The sequence below is a fragment of the Tupaia chinensis genome, unplaced genomic scaffold (assembly GCF_000334495.1).
Source record: "Tupaia chinensis unplaced genomic scaffold, TupChi_1.0 Scaffold140356_1, whole genome shotgun sequence".
NCBI classification, from domain to species: domain Eukaryota; kingdom Metazoa; phylum Chordata; class Mammalia; order Scandentia; family Tupaiidae; genus Tupaia; species Tupaia belangeri.
In genome coordinates this window covers 1,115,980-1,124,512 of record NW_006200233.1, presented here as the reverse complement: position 1 = coordinate 1,124,512, position 8,533 = coordinate 1,115,980, and the positions used below count along the sequence as shown (strand labels likewise).

Below are 8,533 nucleotides of genomic sequence, written 5' to 3'. Positions count from 1 at the left end.
AAGCCCCCCTGGGGAGTGATGGGGTGATTTCTCACTTTCTGTCTCTCCGTCTCTCTCTGTCTGCCTGGTGAGCGCATGCGTCCTGTAGCAGAAACCTCTAACAAAAAAAAAAAAAAAAAAAAAGGAAGCAGATTCACTTAGGGAGACATTAACAAGAGCATGTTTCCTCAAACTGTTATTTGAAATTTATGCCTGACCCTAAAAAGCTCATTTCTGAAGCAGAATACATATGTGAGTTATCTGGATTTTAAATGATATCATTTTATAGTAATTATAAAAAATTTAAATGAAGTTTCAAAGAATGTAACAATAAACAAATTATGACAAATGAACAAATTGCATGGGGTCCATAAATTTCCAAATAAATCCTGTTAATAGTTCTTGAAAACAGAGACAAATGTTTACAACTCATATGTGGAATATATAGCAGATATTTTTAGTGATTAAAGAGTTTTTTTTTTTTCCAACAAATGAGCTTTTTAAAATAAATAAGGATTACACTTACCTGGACTGGACAAAAAGGCAAAAAATGACAAAGAGTTTACTGAAACAGTAACATTACACATATGGTCCCCAGACATACCACACTCCTCCAACTCACAAACTCAGTCTGTGAGGGTATAAGAGAATGGAATTCTTTTTAAACTTTCTTTATTTGTTATTATTATTTATTTTTTAATTTGACCAAAGAGACAGAGAAACAGTGAGAGTAAGAAAACAAGCTGTCAAGTCTGGGACTTGAACTGTGGTCGACCATGTGGGAGTCTAGCACCTTAACCACCACACCAACTGCCAGTGCTGAGAATGGAATTTTTATGCATCTGTATAGGAATTTAAACTAGTTTTTTTTTTTTTTTAATGTTTTTGCTATAGAGTGCATGCGCTCACCAGAAAGACAGAGAGAGACAGAGAGACAGAAAGTGAGAAATCACCCCCTAGGGGGAATGGCCACGCCGCAATCCCTTCTCCTCCATTCTCCTCTCGGGATCTTGAGCACACATGCACATGTGCCCAGCGTGAATTTAAGCTGCCGGGTCCAAGACTCGAACCTCAGTTGACTACAAAGGAGTCCAGCAACATAGCCATTACACTAACTGCTGGTCCCAAGAATTTAAACCAGTTTTAAGGAGACAACAAGTGGTATGGTGGTTAGGGTGCTGGACCCCCACATAGCCTGCAGTTCAAGTCCTGGACCTGGTGGCTTGCTTTCTCTGTCTCTGTTTCTCTCTGGTGAGCAAATGTACCCTGTAATAAAGTTTTAAAAATTGTTATGATGATAAATGCAATTAGATAAATAATTCTGTTTAAAATTTATTATTGGGACCAGCAGTTAGCGTAATGGCTATGTCGCTGGACTCCCACGAAGTCGACCGCGGTTCGTGTCCCGGACCCGGTGGCTTAAACTCACGTCGGGCGCGTGTGCGTGCGTGCCTGCCGAAGATCCTGAGAGGAGAATGGAGGAGAAGGGATTGCGGTGTGACCATCCCCCCTGGGGGGTGATTTTCTGCTTTCTGTCTCTCGGTCTCTCTCTGTCTGTCTGGCGAGCGCATGCACCCTATAGCAAAAAACAAACAAACAAACAAACAAACAAAACCACACACACCTCTCCAAAAAAAAAAATTATTATTTCTCAACTCGACCAGGGAGAGGCAGAGAGAGAAAGTGAGAAAGCCGCCAGGTCTGGACCCAGGACGGTGGTCAGCCATGTGGGAGTCCCCAGGACGGTGGTCAGCCATGTGGGAGTCCCCAGGACGGTGGTCAGCCATGTGGGAGTCCCCAGGACGGTGGTCAGCCATGTGGGAGTCCCCAGGACGGTGGTCAGCCATGTGGGAGTCCAGCACCTTAACTACCATACCACCTGCCAGTGTGATAAAATTAAATAATTCTTTTTTAAAAACAAAAGTTTAAAATTTTTGGAGAACAGTTTTACTAAATTTTAAACATTTTGGTAAATGCACAAGATTTTGATCCATTAATTCCACTTCCAGGAATTTATTAGGAATAGTTGCATAAGAACATACACACATGCACACAGGCACACACCACAATTACATTTTGGATAGAAAAATAATGTAGCTAAATGTCCATTGATTGAATAACAGTTGAGTAAATGTTTGCACAGTCATCATAAATAACAAGGTTCAGAAAAAGAATGTGTTGTATGTATATATTAATATGGAAGTAAAACCAAAATATGTAAGATAAAGAATTATTTACTGAATTGTATTTATTCATTTATTTAATTTTAATTTGACTAGAAAGAGACATACAGAGAGAAAGAGAGAGAGAGAGGGAAAGTGAGAAAGCAAGCCAACAGGTCCAGGACTCAAACTGTGGTTGACCATGTGGGAGTGCTCAGTGCCTTAACCACCACACCACCTGCTGGTCCCTTATAAGGTATATTTTAAACTTCCTCTTTCCTCCGTCTCTCCATCCCATCAGAACTTGGGCCATGCGTGCACACATACCCAATATGTTTTTCAAGCTGCCGGGCCAGGACTGGAACTGCTGTCGGCCATGTGGAGCCCTGCTCACTGTGCAGAGGGCTGGATCAGTCACTGCAGGCTGGCCACATATTAACATTTAAAACAGTTGAAATAACATTTTAGAAGTAAAGAAAAATAATTGAACCTGAGTCTAAAATTTAGATTGGTCGCAGAGTATTTTTTGTTTGTTTAGTTTTTTGCTAGGGCGTGTGTGCTCACCAAAGACAGAAGAGAAGTGAGAACACCCCCCACGCCCACCCCCCAACCCCCCGGGAGATGGCCATGCCACAATCCCTTCTCCTTCATTCGCCTCTGGGACTTTAGGCATAGACACACCTGCACCCAGCATGATTTTCAAGCTACTGGGTCCAGGACTCAAACCGTGGTCACCCATGTGGGTGTCCAATACCTTAACCATCCCACCTGCTGGCCCCAGTCCCAGAACAATCTCAGCCCCACAAGAACACGTATCTGTGTGTCTCATGCCTAAAACCCAGAAGTGACTTTGTGAAGTTCACCCTGCTTTGCAGAGCCCACGAGTCTGCCTCTGGCTGTGACCCGGATCATCCTGTCCTGAGTGCTCCTTGACCTGCATAAGTGCAGGCACATGATTAAATCCATCTTTCTGTTATTTCCTCACAATACCAAGAATTTGGTAGAAATAAAAATTGTTTTTTTCAAAGACTGATAAGTTGAGAAAACAGTATTTTTCAAGGTCAAAGTAGGAGAACATTTGTAGAGCTGAGAGCAGATCATGCTTCTGTTGGTAAAATCCAGCAGTTCCCACTAGGAACTGTGGATTCAAATGCAGCCTGTGAACATGGCTCTACCAAACCTATCTTTACACAAACTATCAGTTTGCTTGTTTTACAAAATTAGCTTAATTTTCTTCTTGCCATTTTTTTCAAATTCATATAACAGATATGCAGATATAGCTGTAATTAATAAATCTAAATAAATAGAAAGAAAATTCAGGGTTTTAAGTCATTTACTTTTTGTCTTCCCTGTCTTCTAAATGAAAAGAAAACAGAGCTAACCCATTAGTCATAGAATGATCGACTTATTTACCCTGATAGTTCTGTTCTGAAGGGGATGAGAAAGGGAGATGGAATCCCAGATTGGGAAAACTGAAGAATGAAAAAACATTTGAATTCATTAATAAAAGGCCATTTCTGCTTTCTGGTAGAATTGAAATGTGGATACATTTACTCATGTGATTTCCTTTGGATAACTGGAAAATCTTAAAAGATTCTGCATGATGAGATTATTGGGTAATATTTAAAACTAGAGCAGGTGGGTGAGTGATTTTCAACTTCTGCAGTTCTTTACAGAAGTTAGAAGGAACAAGACCCTAGAGGTCTCATTATAATGATGAGGACAGAACTACTGATGACAATGATCTTGTTTTTCCCCATGTCCTCAGGGACTATCCCTTGCAGAGTTGGCCTGATTTACATGTTCTCCCCATGCGACTTGCAGCTATTAAAAAGTTTCAAATGAGTTTTGTTACAACTTAGAAAATGGAGCCCTCTCTGGGGTTATCTATCTTGGAAATAGTCAATTAGGAGCTGATTACAGAGGAGTTCTAGAGTAAGCTGGTGTCTGTCACCATGGGCTCCCCTCTGCCTCACACGGTTCTCAGAGGTATTTGGCAGCCCTGGGGACTCACCCAACGAAACCACTTGCACCATTTCCAAGTTTTTTGGAGGAACTTCCATACTGTTTTCAATGACAAAAATTAATTCGAAATGGACTAACATTTAAATCTAAGAAATCTAAACCATGAAACTATTAGATCAGAACATAGGGAAAATGCTTCATGATACTGGTCTAGGGTAGGATATTTTAATAAGACCTCCAAAACAGTAATAAAAGCAAAAATAGGCAAATGGGATTATATCAAGCTTAAAAGCTTCTGTAAAGCAAAGGAAATAATCAGAGTGAAGAGGCAACCTACAGAATGAGAGAAAATATTTGTAAACTATGCATCTGACAAAGGGTTAATATCCAGAATCTCAAATGACTTAATATCAAAAAATCCCAAATAATTAGATTAAAAAATGGGCAAAAAAAATCTGAGATGTGTCTATATTTATGGTTACAGGTATATGAAAAATGCTCAATATCAATAATCATCAGGGGAATGCAAATGAAAAACATTCTGAGATATCGTCTTAGTCCAATTAAAATGGCTGTTAACAAAAAGGCAGAAAATAACAAATGCTGTCAAGAATGTTGGGGAATGGGGACTCATACACTGCTGGTTGGGATGTATGGAATTATGGAATACTACATTTTTTATTTGCCTCCTTTTATGCTTCTCTTCCCTTAGAGAATATCACAATATCACAGCTTTGGGCAAGTCCAACTCTCTACCAAGTCCATGCCTCCCCTAATGCAGCTTTGCAAGACAAAACAAACAAACAAACAAAACACAACACTCTTATCCCCCTTCTTAATGGTCTCATTTAAAATCTACAACCACAGAACTCAAGTAAACCCTTTAATCCTTCCAGGTGATTATGGACTTTCTTAGTTCTTTTACTTTTTTGGGGGTGGGGGATAGGCATGTACACTCAGGGAGAGAGACAAACAGAGACAGAGGGTAAGTAAGAAATCGCCCCTCATGGGGGATGGCCACCCTACAATCCCTTCTCCTCAATTCTCCTCTTGGAATTTTAGGCATGTGTGCACATGCACCCAGCATAATTTTCAAGTTGTGGGGTCTGGGATTCAAACTGCGGTTGGCCATGTGGGAGTCCAGTGTCTTTAGTTGCCACACCACCTGTTGGCTCCTTATTTACCACTTTCACAGACGACTCTTCCACATCTTCCTTTTGTTTCTCAAATCACCAATACCTCTTCTTTTACTCTCACACTCAGTTGATGAACCTTATGACTTATTTTACTGAGAAAATTGAGACAATCAAAAGGGGAATTTATTTCTCAATTATTTTAGCAAATATTTATTGTTACCTACCAAATTCCCAGACTATCCTGGAATTTCAGATACATCAGTACCTATAGCATGAACCTGTATTTCCAAAGCTCTGGGCCCTTGGTGGCTGCCCTTCATCTGTGGTCGCTACATTGTTCTGTCCGTAGTTGCAATAGGACAAAGAGTTTACAGGAGGAGGCCAAGTGGATCACCTGCATCCCACATAAATCTTCTGTGGTTTATGGTCTAAAACCAGCCCTGCTCCCTCCTGCTGATCAGGGTCAATTATTGCTGATGGCATTGTGTAGTAGTTAGCTATTGCTGCGTAACAAATTGTCCCCCAAATCTTAGAAGTTTAAAATAACAAAAATTTATTATTGCACAGTTTCTTTTAGTCAGGAATTTGGGTACAGCTTAGAGAGTTCCATAGGCTCAGGTTTCTCAGGCTACAGTCAAATTGTCAGCTGGAGTTGCAAGTGTTCAGGTTGACCCAGGGATCTAAACCTTGACCTCCCAAGTGACTTCGGTATCCTGTGGTGGTGCCCCAACACCTGTGCCACCATGGTGGGGTCCTTGTGGTCATCTTTACAACTGTTCTTTTTAAAAATTTTTGTTTTAATATTCATGATAAAGCACACATGTGCATAAATGGGAGGTGGATGGACATGCCCTGCACAGGGCTTGATTGTGCAGTGGCCCCTTCCTCCACTTGTCAGCCCACCAGGATCCATTCACTTGTGCACATCTGCCCTGCATATTTTCAGGTTGACCAGGTCAGAGACACCACTGGTTAGTGTGTGGCTTCCATCTCCATAGTCAGTTACACAGGGGCTGAGTCCACATCTGTGTTCTTCATTTCTGCATAGAGAGCCGAGTTACTGACTAGCACCCTCTGGTTTCAGCATTTCCTGTAGCTGGATCTACTAGTAATGGACTTCCTCAGTTGCAGTTTATCTCGGAAGGTTTTCATTTCTCTCTTATGCTTCAAGGATAGTTCTGATAGGTATAAAATGCTTTGTTGACAGTTTTTGTCCTCCTCCCCCTTTGCCCCATTTCAGCATTTAAATACACTAAAAAGCACTGGACTGCATATTTTAAATGAGTGAGTTTCATAGTGTGTGAATTTTATCCCAATAAAGGTTTTTAAAAAAATCCTGGGGCCAGTAGGTGGCATGAAGTTTAAGGCACTGGATCCTATATGGCCAATCAGCAGCTTGAAAATCATGCCAAGTCTGTGTGTGTGCATGCCCAAAATTCTAAGAGGAGAGTCGAGGAGAAGGGATTACGGTGTGGCCCTATATCCTGGGGATGACTTCTCACTTCTCTCTGTGTCTCTCTGGTGAGTACATGGTAAAAACCTAAAAAAATTTTAAAAAAAGAAAGAAAAAGAAAAAAGAAAGAAGAAAAAACAAAAGGTTACAGACTGGGAGAAAATAACTGCTGGACATCTATCTGATAAAGGACTTGTGTGTACAATGTATAGAGAACTCTTTATATTAATATATTGTGTAGTGGGTAAGGAGGCTGGATCCCACATGGCCGACTATACGGTTCAGGTCCTGACCCCAGAGGCTGGAAAATCACACCGGGCACATGTGTACGTGCACAAAATCCAGAGAGGAGTATGGAGGAGAAGGGATTGCAGCATGACCATCCCCCAGGGGCTGATTTCAGACTTTCTCTCTCTTTATGGTGTGCGCATGTACCTTATGGCAAAAATCTTAAAAAAAAAAAAAAAGACTGCGTGTGCACATGTGATGTTGGTGTTAAAATGGAAAATTGAGCATTTTCGTAGTGAGCATAATCATGGAAGTCTTCTTGGAAAAGTGAGTTTTCAAGAGAACATTCGAAAGGTGGCATTCATTTTTAAAGACACTTGGGGAGTACTTGCCACTGCCCAGAAGCGGTATGCATACATGCGCCCCATCCTGCAGTGAGTAGAAGATAAAAGCAGGAGAGAGCGCCCATCTGAAACGACAGGCGCACACGGAGGAGAAGGAAATAGTGAAAGATCACTTCAGGTTGAAGAAAGGTCAAGTGGTGACCATGTGCCCAGTTAAACAGGCCTTAATGTAGTCCCCTCCAGTCTCTAAGGGACACTGTGTTTCACTGCTTTAATATATTTGAGTGCCAATAATAAATTGCAACATCCTATTCCTAACTTGTGAAAAAAAATCTGAAAGGAACGTGCGCAAACTCCCACGCGCCTCGGACCGCCCGCACCCATGCTGACCCCTGCGCCCCTCCTTACCGCGCCCCTGCTCCTTTCTGAAACCGAACCATCCCTGAGCCAGACCCAGTTCCCTTTCAGCCACTGGAAGTTTCCACTGTTGCAACTTTCTTCTCTCTTCTCCACATTATCATTTTACTGACGGATCACTCCCTTCTCTAAAACATTTTTCTCACGTTCTTTCATGCCTCTGCCGCTGGACGAGGATCCCTACGCCCCCACCCTGACCCTCTGTGCTCACCGCGTGGGCACCGCCGGGAGACCTGCCGGTGTCTCTGACCCGCCAGCCGCCCACAGATGCTTCTGCAGGGGCCGCGCAAGGGCTCGTGGCTGTCCAGAAGCGCACAGGGCAGGTTACCTTCAATTTGGCCTAGCTCAGGGCACAGTCGAACTTCGAAGTAGGAGTTCCTGCTTCTTGGGGCGGAACACCCCCGTTGTTTCGAGTTTCAGGGTGACCGCCCACGGTGGCCCTGTCCTTGGAGTTCCTAAGAGAGATCTCAAACAAAACCATCAGATGGCGGAGGAGAAAAACAAGCTGGTTTATCAGACAGGGCAGTCAGGCTGGAGCAGGTCCCGTGACACCCCTCGCACCGCCACCCCGTTTCTCGGCACCCCCATATCCAGAGTGCTCCGAGGACGGGATTTCACTCACTGTCTCCACTTCGGATCCTCCTGCCGCTCATACGCTCCCAGCTGGAGCTGCAGTCCACCACGGAGGCAGCTCCCGCGGGTCTGAGCAACTGCCGGGTCTGCTGGCCAGTTTTCTGTGCTAATCTCGCGGGACCTGACATCTACAGCTGAGGCCAGCGGCCAGTCTTCCGCCCGGAGACGCATTCTGCCCTTTCCTTCCGGGCGGCCCATGCTCCCAGCCTTCCTACG

The 8,533-nt window shown here is 43.1% G+C and overlaps 1 long non-coding RNA gene across 2 annotated transcripts; it reads right to left on the bottom strand.

Annotated features, from left to right (window-relative positions):
- Positions 1 to 2,363: 2,363 nt before the first annotated feature.
- On the bottom strand, positions 2,364 to 8,396 carry LOC114004803 (uncharacterized). Of its 2 annotated transcripts, none has more exons than XR_003546876.1 (3): positions 8,307 to 8,396; positions 7,896 to 8,139; positions 2,364 to 2,565 (listed from the first exon to the last, which is right to left on the bottom strand). It is a non-coding gene; the product is annotated as an uncharacterized LOC114004803 (long non-coding RNA). The 2 variants fall into 2 exon arrangements; XR_003546877.1 differs by having other exon boundaries at positions 8,013 to 8,139.
- Positions 8,397 to 8,533: the final 137 nt, after the last annotated feature.